The sequence below is a fragment of the Dendrobates tinctorius genome, unplaced genomic scaffold (genome assembly GCF_039654945.1).
Source record: "Dendrobates tinctorius isolate UK_male_01 unplaced genomic scaffold, ASM3965494v1 ptg000127l, whole genome shotgun sequence".
Classification (NCBI taxonomy): domain Eukaryota; kingdom Metazoa; phylum Chordata; class Amphibia; order Anura; family Dendrobatidae; genus Dendrobates; species Dendrobates tinctorius.
In genome coordinates, this window is record NW_027361795.1 from 19,562,740 (window position 1) to 19,583,880 (window position 21,141).

Here is a 21,141-nt window from a genome sequence, read left to right on the forward strand (position 1 = left end):
CCAGTATACAGTGTTGTTGTACTTTTAAATCATCGTATATATTTCAATCTCAGTAAGCCAGTCAAGAATCTCCGCTACTGGAAACTACATGGATACAAGTATAGACGCAAAGTCGAGTGTTAGCAGAAATTTTGGAATTACTCATCGCGGGAAAACCTCCCGGTAGATGTTGCAGAGGCGATGCAGACCCCCAATTACTGTGTCTGTTGAGTAAGCGAAAAAGGTTCTTTGTGAAGAAAGGATTGCTTTATCGCAGTAGCGTAGATCACATCACCATTACTCGTCTCCATCAAATTGTGATCACAGGGAGATATGTACCCATGGTCCTCACTGCCTATCATGATGTGTCTGGTCATTTTGGAGTGCAAAAGACAGAAGCCACAGGCCATAGGCGAATCTATTGGATTGGCATGAGAGGAGACATTGAAAAATGGTGGCAGGAATGTCACACGTCTGTGACAATCACAACTGTGGAAGGTGATCATAAACCACCACTGCATCCGCTTGTAAGTTGACGTCCATTTCAAATGGTAGCCATTGATCATCTGAAGGTAGAGGCCAGCAGGACAGGCCATAGCTACATCTTAACCATCATTGATCAATGCGCCAAATTTCTAGTGGCCGTCCCTGTGAAGGATTTAACTGCCCAGACTACACAGCGGTGGAGCAGGGAGAGGTAAGTATTGGAACTTGCAAGTGCTGTGGCCATGACCAAGCAGGGGGGGGCACAATTGTGGTCGACGGTACTGGAACAGGGCCCCTCAGTACGCTGGTGTGTCTGACGGCGAGTGGGCCCTCCCACCATCTGAGACACTGTATTGTATTATGAGGGGCCCTGTGCCATTGCCGTCGGCCATCAGTGGGCCCATCCACCTGTTCAGAGCAACGGCACTTGCCCGGGTGCGCCAGGTCTTGACCCCAGCCGTTGGGGGAGGGGTGGGCAGCCAGTTAGGGAGGTTTAAAAATTGTCATATGTAGATGTGTTGGCTGGACATTCAGCTGCTGCAAAGGGCGGAATTGGGCAAGTCCGAGGAAGAGGAGGAAAAAACTGAGGCACTTTTCTGGTAACCTATGTGTCAACAGGGGAAGGTGGGACAAAATCCTTTGAAACCCATGCATGGTTCATTTTAATGAAGGTTAGATCATCAACATTTTGGGTCGACAGACTGGTCCTTTTTTCTGTCAGGATTGATCCAGCAGCACTGAAGACTCTTTCAGATAACACACTAGCAGCAGGGCAAGCGAGCTCCTGTAAGGCATATTGTGCCAATTCAGGCCAGGTGTCCAGTTTAGAGGCCCAATAGTCAAAGGGGAATGACCTGTGAGGGAGAACATCGATATGGGAGGAAAAGTAGTTTGTAACCATAGTTGACAACTGCTGCCTCCTGTCACTTTTAATCGATGCAGTATTAGCAGTCGTGTGAACGGTACTTGAGAAATCATTCCACAACATGGTCATTAAACCCCTGTCTCCAATGCCACTTCTGCTGTGTGCACCACGAACACCTCTTCCATTGTGCCCACTATGGCTCGTGGGAGAACCAGCACCGCTGCTGTGTGCTGGGAAAGCCTCAAACAAATGGTTTACCAGAGTTGCTTGTTTGTTTGCCAATATTATCTCTAGGTTCTCCTGTGGCATGATGTGTAATTTGCCTTTGTAGCGTGGATCGAGGATGCTGGCCAGTCAGTAGTCGTCATCCCTCATCATTTTGGCAATGCGGAGGTCCCTTTTTAGGATCCACAAGGCATAATCACACATGTGGGCCAATGTTCCAGGTGTCAATGATGCACTGCCCGTGGTGGATGGAGGAACAGTTTCTGGCAAATCCACATCCCTACAGTCACGCACAAACACTGTCCCTGACCTTGGAACACCAACATTTTCTCTTTCCCCCTGAGAAACATCCTCCTGCCCAAAATAATCATCCCCCTCATCCTCATCCTCCTCCTCTTCCTCTTCTTCCTCCACCTCGTCCAGGACAGTTCCCTGACCAGACAATGGCTGACTGTCATCAAGGCTTCCCTCCTCCTCCTCCTCCACTACAGATGCCTGATCCTTAATGTGCGTCAAACTTTGCACGAGCAGACGCATAAGTGGGATGCTCATGCTTATGATGGCGTTGTCTGCGCTTACCAGCCATGTGCATTCCTCAAAACACTGAAGGACTTTACAGAGGTCTTTCAGCTTTGACCACTGCACACCCGACAATTCCATGTCTTCCCTCAAACTGCCTGCCCGTGTATCTTCCCACAAATACATTACAGCCTGCCTCTGTTCACACAGACTCTCAACCATGTGCAGGGTGGAGTTCCACCTTGTTGCAACGTCTATGATTAGGCGGTGCTTGGAGAGGTGGAGCAATTGCTGCAGCTTCTGCATACGACTGGAGTGTACGGCCGAGCGACGGATGAGCGAGCACAGTCTTCACACCTTATGGAGCAGGGATGTTAACTCCAGATAATTATTAAGGAAGCACTGCACCACCAGGTTCAAAGTGTGAGCCAGGCAAGGTATGTGTGTGAGTTTTGCACGGGCTATGGCTGCCACAAAATTACTGTCATTATCACTGACTACCTTGCCTGCCTCAAGATGTAGACTGCCCAGCCATGACTCTGTTTGTCGCTGCAAGCAGTCGGCCAGTACCTCCGCAGTGTGTTTGTTGTCACCAGAAGACATCATCTTTATCACAGCCTGCTGACGCTTACCACTAGCTGTTCGATAGTGGGACACCTCGTGTGCAACACTGCCAGCTGCGGATGTAGTGCTTGTGCAACTGCGCTCTGTGGACGAGCTTTCGCTGATAGACGAGGAGGAGGAGGAGCGAAAGCCTACAGCCAACTGTTTCCTATACCGTGGGCTAGGCAGCACTGTTCCACCGCCGCTGTCCCCAGTGGAGCCTGCATCCACCACATTAACCCAGTGTGCAGTGATGGACACGTAATGGCCCTGGCCATGCCTACTGGTCCATGCATCCGTTGTGAGGTGCACCTTTCCACTCACTGACTGTTTTAGTGCATGGACAATGCGGTCTTTCACATGACAGTGGAGGGCAGGGATGGCATTTCGAGAAAAGAAGTGCCGACTGGGTAGGTCATAGCATGGGACAGCATAGGCCATGAGGTCGCAGAAAGCTTCGCTTTCAACCAAACGGTAGGGCATCATCTCTAATGAGATTAGTTTGGCAATGTAGGCGTTCAAACACAGTGTCCGCGAATGAGAGGATGAGTACTTTCTTGTCCTACTCAGAGTGTCTGGTAGAGTGAGTTGGACTGGAGAGCTGCATATGGGGGAAGTAGCGGTGGACCAGATGGAGTGAGAGGGGGTTGGTGATGGTATTGGTGGTGATGGCCTAGATTCAATGTTGTGTTGCAAAACCATTGTGATTCTCTGAGTGCTTTGGCCTTGCGAGGACACCTCCACATTTAGTGCTGGTGGTGTGGCGGTGGTCTTACAGTGGGGGTAGCGATGGAGCGTTGTTGGCTACCTTCAGTCGGAGTAGGTGCACATGTGCTACCTGAGGTTTTGTAGTCCGTCCACGCTTGCAAGTGCATGTTGATTAAATGTCTAAGCATCCAACTGGTATTCAAATTTCTGAGCTGTTTATCTCGGCTAAAGGTCCTTCCGCACTTCTTACAGGTAACCTTTGCCTCATCAGTAGGATTTTGGAGAAAGAAGTGCCACACTCCCCTCTTCCTACTTTGGTAAACATTTTCTGGCCTTGCACGCTGTGCTAAGTTGACCGTCTGGTCAAGCTGTCCTGCAACTCTTTTAGTTTTTGTTCCACGTTTTAGGACAGCTATGGGCCTGCTAGATAACCACTGCTGCGATGTCAATGCTTGCTGCGGAACCTTCTCCTTATCTGAACTATTGCCAGCGCCACCCTCCTCCCCCAATGGATGCCAATCCGGGTCCAGAACTGGGTCATCCATCACCTCCTCTTCAAAGTCATCTGCACCTTCCTCTTTACCTTCCTCTGTGTCACCGTGTAAGGTGGTATGGTATGCGGGAAGGGGCACCTGGGTTTCATCAGGGTCAGATTCTGACTCAATAGACTGCGAGGGCAATGTAGTGCTGTGGGTCAATGTAACAGCAGAATCATCTAGCAGTGGCTTTGCATCAGTGCACTCCATGTAAGATTCATCTTGGACTGGGGAATTCAGGATTTGACTGGATAACCCAGGCATGGTATGTGAAAAGAGCTCCATAGAGTAATCTGAAGTGTGGGCTGCCGCATCCTTAACTTTTGGTGGGGGTGAAGGACACAAGGAAAGGGGTTTTTATGACCAGAACCCTGCACTGACGACTCCGTGCTTGTAGGTTTCGACCGTTCAGAAGAGGAGGCAATAGAGCTGGTGGCTGTTTCGGCAATGTACGCTAAAACCTGTTCCTGATGCTCCGGCTTTAAAAGCGATTTTCCTGCTCCAAGAAAAGGCAACCTTACAGGCCTTCTTGGGCCAGAGGATGACGCAGGCCAACACCTCCTGCCTTAGCTGCTATTGTGCTTTTGCCATAACCAGCCGATGCACCACCACCATCAGTACCAGCTGCACCCCCCTGCCCACGTCCACGGCCTCTTCCACCATACTTCCTCATGTTTGGGAAAATGTACCAAAAATACCAGCAGAGAGATGGTACTGTATGAGGAGCATCCAGCTGTGTAAGGTGTATTAAACAAATTAAATCAACGTACATATTATGTTAGTCACAGACGCTCTCACAGTATGTATTGGACCGTAATTCAACAAGCAGATATACGGAACTGTATCAGAAGTGTACAGCTGTATACGATTTTTGTGCAACTAACAATCTCCGTATATGTATTTACGGAGTGTCACACACACACGCTGACTAGGTATAAAAGTGACTGTAATGCGAACGGCACATATACAATACTGTTGGAGAATCGGACAGCTCTATACGATGTGTGTAAGGAAAATTGTCAAGCTCCGTGTATTTGTATACGGACTGACACACGCTGTCTCTGTGTAGTTTTGACCGTGATCAAACAGCAGATATATGAAATTGTTTGAAAAACGGACACGACTCTAAGGTGTAGGTCTGGAAAACCTGAAAAACTCCTCGTTTTTTTTTTCCAGAGTCACACACAGGTAGCTTTTATTTGTCCATGCTAGAAGGCGGTATATGGTAGTGTGTGAGCAGCGTACACCGCTGTATGGTGTGTGTATGTAAAATTGTCAAGCTCTGTGTATTTGTATACGGACTGACACATGCTGTCTCTGTCTAGTTTTGACCGTGATCAAACAGCAGATATACGAATCTGTTTGAAAAACGGACACGACTCTAAGGTGTAGGTCTGGAAAAACGGACAAACTCCTCGGCTTTTTCTTCCAGAGTCACACCCAGACAGCTTCTATTTGTCTGTGATACCAGCCGGTGCACGGTAGTGTGTGAGGAGCGTACACTGCTAGACGGTGTGTGAAAAAATGAACGCTCAGTAACTCACCAGGACAAAATAATAAAATTTGGAGTGCTTTGAAAAAAGCAGTTTGAACAGCAGTGTACACACATCAATGCAGCTAGCAGGTACCCTTAAAAGGCAGCCTAATAACCACCAGCGCTGCTGCACACAACAAAAATCCTCCCCTTTCACTGCACACTAACTATACAGTGAAAAGCGCTATCAGCAGAAGCAATTTTTTTTTCTTCTTCCCTGCCTAACGCTCTCCCTATTCAGAATCAGCAGCAGCAGCACCTCTCCCTATTGTAAGATCGGCAGAAGTAAGATAGCGGTCGGCGTTCACAGCCTTTTATACCCACTGTGACGCCACACAAAGCCAGCCAATCACATCAATGCCCTTCTCTAAGATGGTGCTGTCCACTGCGCATGTCATCGCATTGCCCACAGTATGCGTCCTCCATCATTGGGTGAGAAAAGGCGCTGAAAGCATCATTTGAAACGCGACTTTGGCGCACTGATCGGCGAACTCATGGCCGACCTCACGCTCAACTCTAACCATGTGATATTTCAGTTTTTCTTTTTTAATAAATTTGCAAAAAATTCTACATTTCTATTTTTTTTCAGTCAAAATGGGGTGCAGAGTTTTCATTAATGAGAAAAAAAGAACTTTTTTGAATTTACCAATGGCTGCAATGAAACAAAGAGTAAAAAATTTAAAGGGGTGTGATAACTTTCCGTACCCACTGTATTTAAAAAAATCAAGTTAGAATGAAACAAGATCTCCACTGTCTATACATATGATATTATAATAAAGGGCACCAACAAATATAATATTAGTCTAATGGGGGCCAACTTAACCCCTTAGTGACAGAGCCAATTTTGTGTTTAATGACCAAACCAATTTTTACAATTCTGACCACTGTCAATTTATGAGATTATAGCTTTGGAACGCTTCAACGGAACCCACTGATTCTGAGAATGTTTTTTCATGACATACTGTACTTCATGTTAGTGGTAAAATTTATTCAATGTGACTTGTGTTTATTTATGAAAAATGGAAATTTGGCAAAAATTTTGAAAATTTTGCAATTTTCAAACTTTTTGTTTTTGTGCCCTTAAATCAGAGAGTTACTGAATATCACACAAAATAGTTAATAAATAACATTTCCCACATGTCTACTTCACATCAGCAAAATTTTGAAAACATAATTTTTTTGTTAGGACTTTCTAAGAGTTAAAAATTGACCAGTGATTTCTTATTTTTCCAACAAAATTTACAAAACCATGTTTTTAAGGACCACTTCACATTTGAAGTGAGTTTGAGGGGTCATTGTGACAGAAAATATCCAAAAGTGACACCATTCTAAAAACTGCACCCCTCAAGGTGCTCATAACCATACTCAAGAAGTTTATTAACCCTTTCGGTGCTTCACGAGAACTAAAGCAATGTGGAAAAAAATGAACATTTTACTTTTTTTACAAAAAATTTACTTTAGACCCAAACTTTTTTATTTTCACAAGGGTAACCAGAATAAATGGACCACAAAATGTATTGTGCAATTTATCCTGAGTACACTGATATCCCGTATGTGAGGGAAAGCCACTGGGTGCATGAAAGGGCTCAGAAGGAATGGAGCGTCATTTGACTTTTTGTACCCAAAATTGGCTGGAATCAATGGCGGGCGCCATGTCGCATTTGGAGACCCCCTGATGTACCTAAACAGTGGAAACCCCCTCAATTCTAACCCCAACCCTAACACAGCCCTACCTCTGACCTTAATCCCAACCCTAACTCTAATCTCAACCCTAACTCTAACCACAACCCTAACCCCAAATCCAACATCAACTAACCCCAACCGTAACCCCAACACAACCATGACCCCAACACAGCCGTATCCCCAACACAACGCAACCCTAACTCCAAAACAACTCTAAACCCAACACCACAACCGTAACTCCCACACCACAACCGTAACCCCAACCATAACCCCAACACAGCCCTAACCCTAGCCCCAACCCTAATCATAGCCCCAACCCTAACCCTAGCCCAACCCTAACCCTAGCTCTAACCTCAACTCTAACCCTAGCCCTATCCCCAACCCTAACCCTAGCTCTAACCCCAAACCTATCCCAAACCCTAAAGGAAAAATGGAAATAAATACATTTTTTTATTATATTATTTTTACCTAACTAAGGGAGTGATAAAGAAATTTGATTTACTATTTTTTTATTTTGATAACTGTGACAGGGTCTATCACAGTGATCAAAATGAACCAATAGGAAAAATCTCCTATTGTTGTTGGGTGCCAGCCAACAGATCTCAGCGGGTGCACAGCGCATGCACCCATCATTTTCTTCCTGGAAGAAGATGCCAACGGCCGGGGACTGAGGCTGAGGGTCCAGGGACACTGGAGGTACCGGAGGGCTCAGGGAACCCCATTACTCTCTATTCTGGTATGCTAGATCATAACAGAGGAGAGAGAAATAAATGGTAAATTTGACTTTTTTTTGCGGTTGCTGTTATTTGGTGAAAAACGTGATCGTAATACTAGGGTTGGTGAAAACTGACCTGAATAACATTCTCCGGGGTCTCAGCTACCCCCGGTAGCCAAGACTCTGGAGATTTTCTGATGCTAGCAAGAGCTATAACCTTATTTCTCAGCACCGTTAAAAAGCGGCACTGAGGAATAAGTACCCTTAACTGCCGCCGTTAAATGGCGGTTGTTAAGGGGTTAATACACCCAAGAGTAATCCATTCAGATTGATTAATTAAGATTAACTCACAAAATGGATTCAAGTTCCCTACAAGGGTTCATATACATATGCAAATAGACTAACTAGCCGAAGAGTTATGATGCAAGAGAACTACTGACATGTATAGCAAATAACAGGATTTTGGTTGCTTACCGTAAAATCTGTTTCTCAGAGTCTTCATTGGGGGACACAGAAACTGGGGGAGTGTGCTGCTGTCACTAGGAGGTTGACACTATGCATGAAAAAAATGTTAACTCCGCCTCCGCAGTATACACCCCTCCGACCGTCTGTAGGACAATCAGTTAGTGAAAAAGCAGTAGGAGGAGACATTATCATGTAAGTCAATCATATAATCATTACAGATAACAAAATCATGGGAGGGCGCTGTGTCCCCCAATGAAGACTCTGAGAAACAGATTTTACGGTAAGCAACCAAAATCCTGTTTTCTCTTTCTTCTCATTGGGGGACACAGAAACCGTGGGATGTCCAAAAGCAGTCCCTGGGGTGAGAAAAGACAGAAACTTCCTTCAGGTCAGAGAACTCACCACTGCTGCCTGCTAGATTCTTCTGCCTAGGCTGGCATCCGCTGAAACATAGGTATGGACCTTATAGAACCTTGAAAAGGTATGCACAGATGACCATGTGGCAGCCTTGCACAACTGCATGGCTGATACCCTGTTGTGTCCCGCCCAGGAGGCGCCCACCGCCCGGGTTGAATGGGCCTTGACTCCAGCAGGGGACACCCTGTCCTTCACCCGGTAGGCTTCCAGAATTGCCATTCTGATCCGGCGGGCAATTGTTGCTTAAGAGGCCAGCAGGCCTCTTCTCACCCCTTTGGGGGTAACAAAGAGCGAGTCCGCCTTCCTGAAGGGAGCAGTCCTGGCCAGATAGACCCTTATCGCCCTGACCAGGTCTAGCTTATTCAAAGAACCCTCCAGAGGATGGGTTGGAGCGGGACAAAATGACGGAAGGATTATATCCTCGTTCAGGTGGAAGGCCGATACCACCTTGGGAAGAAAGTTAGGAGGATGCCGCAAAACAACCTTGTCCTGGTGCATAATTAGGAATGGAGGGTGACAGGACAATGCCGCTAATTCTGAAACCTGCCTAATAGAGGTGATGGCTATGAGAAATACCACCTTCCAGGACAAAAAAGACATGGGAGCTTCCTGGAGGGGTTCGAAGGGTGAACCTGTCAAGGCTTCCAAGACCAAGTTAAGATCCCCTGGAGTCACAGGGGATCTGTAAGGAGGAGCCGCATGTGCCACTCCTTGCAGAAAGGTCCTAACCTGTAAGCGGGAGGCCAAATTTCTTTGAAAAAGAATAGAGAGAGCAGATACCTGGCCATTCAAAGAACATAGGGCCAGACCGCCATCTAACCCTGCCTGGAGAAAAGCTAGGACAGATGGCAGGGAACAGAGCATAGGTGTGATGTGATTAGACTCACACCAGCCAAAATAGGCCTTCCAGGCACGATAATAGACCCTGGAATAGGATGGCCTCCTAGCCTGGATCATTGTATTAATGACTCTGAAATGGTCCGAAAATCCCAGGATTAATGGTCCGAAAATCCCGCTGCTCTCAGCAATGTGGTTTAATCGGCCATGCCGTCCAATTGAGCAATCGAGAATTTGGGTGGTGAAACGGCCCCTGAGCCAGAAGATCTGGTCTGTCGGGGAGTCTCCAGGGGGGTGCCTGTGAGAAGATTGATAATTTCTGCGAACCAGGCCCTCCTGGGCCAGTACAGGGCACTCAATAAGACCAGCATCCCTTCCGACTTAATCTACTTTAGCAGTCTGGGCAGGAGAGGAAGGGGAGGGAACAGGTAAGGGAGTCTGAACTGTGTCCAGGGAATGACCAGCGCATCGACCCCTATTGCTAGAGGATCGCGGTATCTTGGGACAAACTGTTGGACCCTTCTGTTCTGTTGCAATGCCAGGAGGTCCACGTCTGGAGTCCTCCATAGCTGGCATATCCAACGGAACACGTACTGGTGTAAGGACCATTCTCCTGCCGCGAGCCCCTCCCGACTGAGGAAGTCGGCGACCGTGTTGTCTGTGCCGGGAATGAAAACTGACAAAATTGCCAGAATTGTGGAATTGGTTCCCCCTTGGTGATTGATGTATGCCACCGCCGTGGTATTGTCCGTCTGAATCCAGACTGGTTGGTTGTTGAGGTATCTTTCCCAATGTAGAAGTGCTAGGAAGAGCGTCCTCAATTTTAGAATGTTGATTGATAGTGAGGATTCTTGCCTCGACCATCATCCCTGGACCGTCAGGTGACGGAATACCGCACCCCAGCCCAGGGGACTGGCATCTGTAGTTACTACCTGCCAGTGGACAGGGGGAAAAGGGCATCCCAGATGAACGAGGGGGGAGGTCGGCCACCATTTGAGGGACTCCCTGGTCTGAATGGAAGGGAGGAAGGGGCGATCCAGCGAAGAGATGGACCTGTCCCACTGAAGGAGGATGTTCCTCTGTAGTATCCTGGAACGGAACAAGGCAAACGGTATTGCCTCTGAAGCTGTCACCCTCCTTCCCAGGACTATCATGGCAGCGTGAAAGGATATAAGCCGGAATTTCAACAGAGAGCGAATTCCCTGCTGGAGGGTAATCCACTTTCTTTCTGGGAGAAAGACCCTTGAGCGGTGGGTGTTGATTACCATTCCTAAGAATTCTAGGTGTTGTGTTGGCGTTAGGTGAGATTTCTTCCTGTTTATGATCCAACCAAACCGGGACAGCATGTTTAAAACTACCACTAGATTTTCCTGGGCCTGAGCAAAGGAAGGTGCTTTGGCGAGAATATCGTCGAGATATGGCACCAATATTATGCCTCTGACTCTTAATATAGTTACCATCGCTGCCACAATCTTTGTGAAAATTCTGGGGGCTGTTGCCAGCCCAAATGGCAGGGCCACAAACTGGAAATGCTGCTTTTGGACAGTAAAACGCAGAACCTCTGATGTCCATGAAAAATGGGGACGTGTAGGTAGGCGTCCCGGATGTCTATGGAACATAGGAATTCCTGATCCTCCATAGACGTAATTACCGAACGAATCGATTCCATCCTGAAATGGCGTAAGCGGACCCATCTGTTTAGCCTTTTGAGGTCTAGTATGGGACGAACTGAGCCATCCTTGTTTGGTATCACAAACATGTTTGAGTAAAAGCCGGCAAAACGTTCCTGCTAGGCAACGGGGACGATTACTCCTGCGTTGAGGAGAGAGTCGATTGCCGCAGAAAAACCTAGAGCCATAGCAGCGTCTTTTGGTTGCGATAGAAAGAAGCGGTCTCGCGGAAGCACGTTGAAGTCTATTTTGCATCCTATCGATACTACCTCCTTTACCCAGATATCCTCTACTGAACTCTGCCAGACATCTCAGAAGAGGAGAAGGCGGCCTCCTAGTCAGGGAGAGGTACTGGAAAGGGAGTTGGACTCCCTGCTTGCGTCAGGCTGAAGTGGCTCTGCCCGGCCCTGACCTGGTAGTTCTGCTGTTTGGAACTGCGGAAATGCCGTGAAGGGGTGGCCCGAAAGGATACCTTCCTCCTATCTCTCGGTGCTTGCGACCTCTGTGGGCCCTGAGCATAAGTGACTGTCGCTGGGGAACGTTGAAAGGGCTGAGCCCTACGTTTGAAAACATATCGATGAGATTTGATCTGCGAATTCCACCAGTTTCGCTGGTGGTGCCCCAGCCATTATGCCCTGTCTAAGCTGTTTGGCCCATTCTGTAACAGACTTAGCTACCCAAGCTGAGGCGAAAGGCTGGACACAATGTGGCGGCTGCTGCCTCAAAGGCAGATTTTGACAGGGATTCTATCTTCCTATCATTGGGATCTTTTAGGGCTGCCCCACTGGCGAGTGAGAGGACTATATTGGTAGCGAGTCTGGACACTGGTGGATCCACCGAAGGGGAGGCGGTCCAGTTGGCGGTGAGTTCTGGAGGGAAGGGATATAGAATCCCAAAACGACTTTCTCTCTGAAATCGCCTGGTTGGGTTTTCCCTTTCCCTGGCCAACACTTCCTTAAAATCCTTGTGGGAGGCAAAAACTCTAGAGGAGGACTTATGACGCTTAAATGAAAAAGCCTGCTGATTATTCTTTGATGTGGCGTCCCCAATGTTAAAAGGTCTCATTGACTGCGGCAATGAGGCGCTCAACCATATCCTTGACCTGGGACTGTTCTGGACCGTACTCAGAACCCTCCTCTGAGTGTATCTCCGATAATGCCTCGCCTGATTCCAGGGATGAGGACCGGGAGGAGGCAGACGGCCAGAGGAATTCTGGCGGTGAGATGGAGTGAGAAGGGGACCTGGGTTGATGGTCCTGTCTAAACCTTTTACGGTCTCTTGAAGGCCCAAAAGGAGACTCCTTTGGTGATCCTATGTCCACTGGAGTCTGAAGTGGCAATCTGTTAAGCGCCGTTTCCAAGGTCTGTGATACCCTGGTAAGGTCGGCCACGGACTTGGATAAGGAAGAGGCCCATCCTGGACACTCGCTGTCTCCCGTGGCGATGGATGGCCCCTGGGTGGCAGGCAAGGTGCTTCCTCCTGCTCCAGGGGTAATGTGGGAGCTCTGACAGGCAAAACGGGGGGCTGCACCTGCTCTCTATCGTAGGTGACACCGTAGGTCTGCTGCAATCTGAGCAGAGTGGCGAGGACTGACCTGAAGGAGGCCTGACATTGCATTTGGTACATACAAAATATTTTACCAAGGTTACTGAAGTGGATGAGGAGGAGTGGGACTGCTCTCCCTTGGGCATACTGACAGGTTTTTCCTGGTGCCAACTGTCGGGGGTAGAAAGCGGAGTGAGGGAGCACCTGTAGTGCAGTACTCACATACCCACGACCTGTGTGCCCGCCGCAGCTGCCGCACGAAGGCTGATGAGGGTGAGAGAGAGAGCGAGGTGAACAGCCCTGCCCAGAAGCCTTATGAAATCCCCGCTCGGAAGCAGTGGGTGGGGCCCTGCTCTGGCCTTCTGGAGCACCAAGATGGCACTGGTACAGGAAGAGGAAGCCGGGGGCGGAGTCTGCCGGAAGCCAGAATCTAGCGTCGGCCTTGCAGGGCTCCTACTGGAGCCAAGGGCCATAACGCCGCCACGGAAGGAGACTGGAACCGTGCTGCACCACATGCTTGAAAGTAAGCGTTGGCTCTTAACATAAGTATAGAGCCATGGCCTGTAAGCCCGAGTGCTGATTACAGCGGTCACGTTCAGCCAGAGCGGCTGGTAAGCGGATCATAAAACACTGCAACCTCTTACCTCCAGTTCACCCCGTAACAGGGGTCGGTTATCTGCATGAAAAGATTGCTGTCCCAAACCTTATCTGCAGGGCGTCTCTCTCGATCATCAGGCTCTGGTGAGCGAGTGATGGGAGACGAAGGTCAGGACCAGGAGCTGCCACCTGAACACGAGTCCTGTGTTAGGGGATAGGGTCCTGCCCTTGGGATTCATGAGGATATGGGGTGGCAGTACACGCCGTACTCATGATCCCGGTGTGGGAGTACAGATGTAGCAGCTGTACTCTGTATCCCTCCATGGTTACCTGAAAAGGAACGACGCACATTGAGGTAGGCATGGGTCTGCGAGAGACCCCTTCAACCTCCTGCTGACACTAAGCAAAACTGATTGTCCTACAGACGGCCAGAGGGGTGTATACTGCGGAGGCGGAGTTAACTTTTTTCATGCATAGTGTCAACCTCCTAGTGACAGCAGCACACATCCATGATTTCTGTGTCCCCCAATGAGACAAAAGAGAAAAATAGTAAACTTCATATTTTTGGCACAAAGATATAATAACCTGAGAGAGGATATCCAACAGACCAAACCAGGGATTGAAGCTTGAAGAGGACAATTTGCAAATTCCAGGTGCCTTCTGGAAAAAGCGAAAGTCTCCCCCAGCAAAAAGATCGATGGGTAAAGCCAGAACCAGTTGCTTGGAAAGCATCACCAAACCAGGGATTGAAGCTTGAAGAGGACAATTTGATATTCCAGATGCCTTCTGGGAAAAGCAAAGAGTCTCCTTCTGCAAGAAGATCATTGGGTACAGCCGGGATCAGCTGCTTGGAAAGCATGGCCAAACCACGCGCCTTATGGCTTGCATATTTTTGACTCTAGTACATTATTGCAAGAAAGCTTGGCTGTTTGAGTGGATTACACAAGATGGAAAACACATAGCAGATTACACAATAAGGTTACACACAGTAGATTACACAAGAAGGAAGACACACAGCAAGTCAGCAGGATCAGGAGCAACATGGCAGATGTGACAACCTACATGGTGAGCTGTGACATGTGCTACATGTTCAAATATCGACCAGAAGAATCCAACTTCACCTGCCAGAAGTGTAGACTACTGGCCCATTTAGAAAAAAGGAAAAAAGGTGTGTGGTCTGTAAGAAAGAATTGCAACTTTGAAACTCAAAGAAAATGAAGACTTCCTAGACAGAACAGAAGCATCTCTACTGGTTACAGAAGGTGAAGAAAGTGTCAGAGAACCTCCAAAAGCAGATGAGTGGAAGCATGTGACCAAAAGAAGCAAGAAGACCATGGAGACATCACCAACCACACAACTGAGAAACCTATACCAAGGCCTTGTGGAGGACGAAGAGGGCACACCTAAGGATGAGACACTACCAGCAAGCAAAGAAGAAAAGGGCACACATCAACACCCAGAAGTGACAACAAAAAGTACTACCAAGAAGTGAAGAAGAGTGGTAGTGGTGGAAGACTCACTACTGAGAGGCACAGAAGTAGCCAACTGCAGAAGAGACATAACCACAAGAGAAGTATACTTCCTCCCAGGTGCGAAGATCAAAGATGTGACCAATAGGATACCAAAGCTCATCAGTTCCAAGGACATCCACCCATTTCTTCTGATACATGTTGGCACCAATGACACGGCAGGGAAGGACCTACCAACAATATGCAAGGACTTTGAAGAGTTGGGGAAGAAAGTAAAGGAACTGGATGCACAGGTATTTTTTTTTCTATCCTTCCAGTAGACAGGAATGGCACCAGGAGATGGAACAGGATCCTTGATGCGAACAACTGGCTTAGACGATGGTGCAGTGAACAAGTATTCGGATTCTTGGACAACGGTGTGAATTACCTGTATGACGGACTCCTCGCCAGAGACAGACTACACCTCAGCAAATCTGGGAAACACACATTTGGCAGAAGACTCGCTACACTCATCAGGAGGGCGTTAAACTAGAAGAAGAGAGGACAGGAAGAAAAACATTAGACTCGAACATTAAGCCAGAAAATATACTAATGAAGTATATGAGGTGCGGCAAAGAAGATCCAAGACAACATACTTGGAAGGGAGGTAAGAAAATTTCTAAAACAATCCACAGGGAGGAGATTGGAACAAAACAAAATCCTCTAAACTGCATGCTCGCAAACGCCAGAAGCCTGACAAACAAGAAGGAAAAACTAGACGCAGAAATATCTACAGGTAACTATGACATAGTGGGAATAACCGAGACATGGTTAGATGAAAGCTATGACTGGGCAGTTAACTTACAGGGTTACAGTCTGTTAAGACAGGATCATAAAAATCGGAGAGGAGGAGGGGTTTGTCTTTATGTAAAGTCTTGTCTAAAGTCCACTTTAAGGGAAGATATTAGCGAAGGGAACGAGGATGTCGAGTACATATGGGTCAAAATAAATGGAGGGAAAAAGTCTAACAAAATTCTCATTAGGGTCTGTTACAAACCCCCAAATATAACAGAAACCATGAAAAGCCTACTATTAAGGCAGATAGATGAAGCTGCAACCCATAATGAGGTCCTTGTTATGAGGGACTTTACCCGGATATTAACTGGGAAACAGAGACCTGCAAAACCCATAAAGGCAACAAGTTTCTGCTAATAACCAAGAAAAATTATCTTTCACAATTAGTGCAGAATCCAGCCAGATGAGCAGAACTTTTAGACCTACTACTATCTAATAGACCTGGCAGAATAACAAATTTGCATGTCGTCGGGCTACTATGAAATAGCGACCACAATATTGTATAGTTTCACTTGTCTTTCGCTAGGGGGACTTGTAAGGGAGTCGCAAAAACACTGAACTTTAGGAAGGCAAAGTTCGACCAGCTTAGAGATGCCCTTAATCTGGTTGACTGGGACAATGTCCTCAGAAATAAGAATACAGATAATAAATGGGAAATGTTTAAGAACATCCTAAATAGGCATTGTAAGCGGTTTATACCTTGTGGGAATAAAAGGACAAGAAATAAGAAAAACCCAATGTGGCTAAACAAAAAAGTAAGAGGGGCAATTAACAGTAAAAAGAAAGCATTTAAACTACTGAAGCAGGATGGCAGGATGAAGCTCTAAAAACTAAAGGGAGAAAAATACTTTATCTAAAAAAACTGATTAAAGCTGCCAATAAGGAAACAGAGAAGCACATTGCTAAGGAGAGTAAAACTAATCCCAAACTGTTCTTAAACTATAGCAACAGTAAAATAATCATAAGTGAAAGTGTAGGCCCCTTAAAAAATTGTGAGGAAAGAATGGTTGTAGATGACGAGGAAAAAGCTAATATATTAAACACCTTCTTCTTCCCGTTATTTACAGTGGAAAATGAAATGCTAGGTGAAATGCCGAGAGACAAAGAAAACCCTATATTAAACAGTCACGAATCTAACCCAAAAAGAGGTGCGAAACAGGCTAAATAAGATTAAAATCGATAAATCTCCTGGTCCAGATGGCATACACCCACGAGTACTAAGAGAACTAAGTAATGTAATAGACAAGCCATTATTTGTTATATTTAGACACTCTATAGTGATGGGGTCTGTTCCACAGGACTGGCACAAAGCAAATGTGGTACCAATATTCAAAAAGGGCTCTAAAAGTGAATCTGGAAGTTATAGGCCAGTAAGTTTAACCTCTGTTGTTAGTAAAATATTTTAAGGGTTTCTGAGGGATGTTATTCTGGATTATCTCAATGAAAATAACTGTTTAACTCCATATCAGCATGGATTTATGAGGAATCGCTCCTGTCAAACCATTCTAATCAGTTTGAAGAGGTAAGCTATAGACTGGACCAAGGTGAGTCATTGGACGTGGCACATCTTGATTTGTTCAAAGCGTTTGATACCGTGCCAGACAAGAGGTTGGTACACAAAATGAGAATGCTGGGTTTGGGGGAAAATGTGTGTAAATGGGTAAGTAACTGACTTAGTGATAGAAAGCAGAGGGTGATTATAAATGGAATATTCTCTAACTGGGTCGCTGTGACCAGTGGGGTACCGCAGGAGTTGGTGTTGGGACCTATTCTCTTCAACATAATTATTAACGATCTGGTAGAAGGTTTACACTGTAAAATATCAATATTTGCAGATGATAAAAGGTGGCTCAGTGGTTAGCACTGCAGCCTTGCAGCGCTGGGGTCCTGGGTTCAAATCCCACCAGGAAAAACATCTGCAAGGAGTTTGTATGTTCTCGCCAAACTTGCGAGGGTTTCCTCTGGGTAATCCGGTTTCCTCCCACATTCCAAAGAAATACTGATAGGGAATGTAGATTGTGAGCCACAGTGTCGATAATGCATGTAAAGCACTGTGAAATTAATGGCACTATAGAAATGAGTAAAAATAAATAAATAAACACAAAACTATGTTAAGCAGTCAATATAAGAAAAGACAGTATTCTGCTACAGATGGATCTGAATAAGATGGAAACTTGGGCCGAAAGGTGGCACATGCGGATTAACAATGATAAATGTAAGGTTATACACATGGGAAGAAGGAATCAATATTACCATTACACACTGAATGGGAAACCACTGGGTAAATCTGACGTAGAGAAGGACTTGGGGATCCTAGTTATTATTGATTAACTTACCTGGAGGCAAGGCAAACAGGATCATGGGGTGCATTAAAAGAGGTCTGGATACACATGATGAGAGCATTATACTGTCTCTGTACAAGTCCCTGGTTAGACCGCACAAGGAGTACTGTGTACAGTTTTGGGCACCGGTGCTCAGAAAGGATATAATGGAACTATATCGAGCACAAAGACGGGCAACAAAATTAATAAAGGGGATAGGGGAACTACAATACCCAGAGAGATTAGCAAAATTAGGATTATTTAGTCTAGAAAAAAGACGACTGAGGGGGGATCTAATAACCATGTATAAGTATATAAGGGGACAATACAAATATCTCTACAAGGTTCTGTTTATACCGAGGAATGTGACTGTCACAATGGGGCATTGTCTGCGTCTGGAGGAGAGAAGGTTTTTCCACCAGCAATGGAACAGATTCTTTACTGTTAGGGCAGTGAGAATCTGGATTTCCTTGCCTGAGTGGCGAACTCAGTCGAGGGGTTCAAGAAAGGCCTGGATGTCTTTCTGGAGCGTAACAATATTGTATCTTACAGTTATTAGGTTCTTTAGAAGTTTAGAAGGACGTAGATCTGGGGATTTATTCTGACGGAATATATGCTGAACTGGATGAACAAATGTCTTTTTTCGGCCTTACTAACTATGTTACTATGCTATTATGTTACAATGAGGAGGAAACACCCACACGTGTATCACCACTACAATTTTGGCTTCATCAGTGGTGAGAGTATAGCTGCAAGTGTCTTCTGTTAGCATATAAAGTGGGGATTTTTATAGTAGGTACAGATCAACCGTGAGAGAATCTAAAAATAAAAATTAGAAAATCACATTGTATGATTTTTAAATAATTAAAATGCATTTTATGGCATGAAATAAGTATTTGATCACCTGCTAATCAGCAAGAATTCTAGCTCTCACTGACCTGTTAGTTTTTCTTTAACCCCTTTCCTACATTGGACGTAATATTCCGTCCATGTGACCTGGGCCCTAAATCCCATGGATGGAATATTACGTCATGCCCTTTAATGCGACATCACGACTTAAGTCGCAGTGATCGCATTAAAATGCCAACGCCATCTTACCTCAGGATAGATGGCCTCGGCATCCCGGGCAGTCTCCGCCCTGGCCCGCCCCTCAGTGAGCTGTGATTGGCTGGTCAATTCAGAACAGCCAATCACAGCGCTTCTCTTTGTTTCAGCCAATCAGATTGGCTGAAACAACAGGAACCTAGGCTAGGATCGAGTACCGATGTACTCGATCCTAGGACCGGTGCCTGGCAATGCCAGGTACCGGAGAAAAGCCCCCAGATTGGCGCGGTCACCGATCTAATCAATTGCGCCAATCGCAGTGCACAGCGGCGCAAAATCGCCGCTGTGCCCTGCTGGTACCAGTCCGGATCGGTGCTGTAATAGCACCGATCCTAGGCCAGAGCCTAGGACAGGCCCAGCATGGCCTGCAGGAAGTGGTTGGCGCGATCGATTAGATCGGCAATTGCGCCAGCCACAGGGCACCGCTGTGACCGCTCTGTGCCCTGCTGATGACCTAGCCATGACCTGCCTAGGAATCGGAGCTGTCAGCTCCGATCCTAGACAGTTACCATGGTCACCAGGCAGAGCAGCGATTGTTGGGATCGATGTAATCATTCGATCCCACCAATGACAGGTCACAGCAGCGATGTGACCGCTCTGTGACCTGCCCCTGACCTGCCTCTGACCTGTCTGCAGGTGTCCTCACTCTAGCTGAGGATTCCTGCAGAGAGGTCAGACGCAGCAAGAGCTCCTGTGCTGGGTATTGTGGTGCCACAACTTGTAGCATCACAATCCCTGCAGAAAGAATAAAGAAAAAAAGAAAGAAAAAAACGCCAACCGTAAGTGTTCCTGATCCCTGATCCCCTGCCCAATCTATCGTCATCCCCCATCCCCCCTCCACCCCCCCTTTTACCCCTCTTCACCCCCCTTTTACCCCCCTCCACCCCCCCTTTTGCGCAGCCTCCGTGCGCAGCCGCCGAGTGTTGATCGGTGACGCAGTTCACCGATCAATCCTCGTGCTCGCTTTTTTTTCCTTAGCCCCCTTTGCGCCTCCTCCATACACACATCCCACAGCCACAAAACTTGGATAAGTGACACACGTCACTTATCCAAGCTTGTGTCTGCCTTTTTTCATTTTTTTCACCCCCCTTTGTGCCAGCTAACTACAACCTTCACTGTTGATCCCTGCCCAATCTCTCTTCATCCACCCCAATCCCCCCATCCCCCTTCCCCTATTTTTACCCCCCTCCACCCCACTTTTGCACCACCTCCGTGTGCAGCCGCCGAGCGTTGATCGGTGACGCAGTTCATCGATCAATCCTCATGCTCGCTTTTTTTTCCTTAGCCCCTTTGCGCCACCTCTGTACATACATCCCGCAGCCGCAAAACTTGGATAAGTGACACACGTCACTTATCCAAGCTTGTGCCTTCCGTTTTTCATTTTTTTCACCCCCTTTGTACCACCTAACTACAACCCAACTGTTGATCCCTGCCCGATCTCTATTCATCCACCCCAATCCCCCAGCCCTCTCTTTTTACCACCCTTTGCGCCGTTTCCGTGTGTACATTTAGCAGCCGCCGAATTTTGATAAGTGACGCCATTCACTTATCATATCTAGGACCTGCTGTTTTAGACTTTTTTTCACAGGTATTTTGCTCCCCATTTCCTTTTAGCTTTTTCTTGCAGGATAGTGTGCACCAGTCACTAGCCCCCCCACCACATACACAGTTATAAATAAAGTACACCCAAGCACCATATTTACACAAAAAAATGTCCCGCCCATCACGTTCCTCCCAACAGCGCTATTCAATGGAGGAGGCATATTCTTACCTTGCCTCCGACACTGATAGCGAGGATGACGATCCGACTTTTCTTTATTTTTCAGATTCTTCATCCTCTTCCCCCTCCTCATCTTCCTCCTCAGGTCCTGTGGAACCACCACGCAGACGCTCCAGGACAGAAGATGAGGCAGCGCCCACCATGCCCACAGCTGATTCAGCAGACCCTGTGTGGACCTCACCCCCCCCGAAAATTACGAGCCATTGATTCCTGATTTTGTGGCAGAATCAGGAATCAAGTTTGACACCA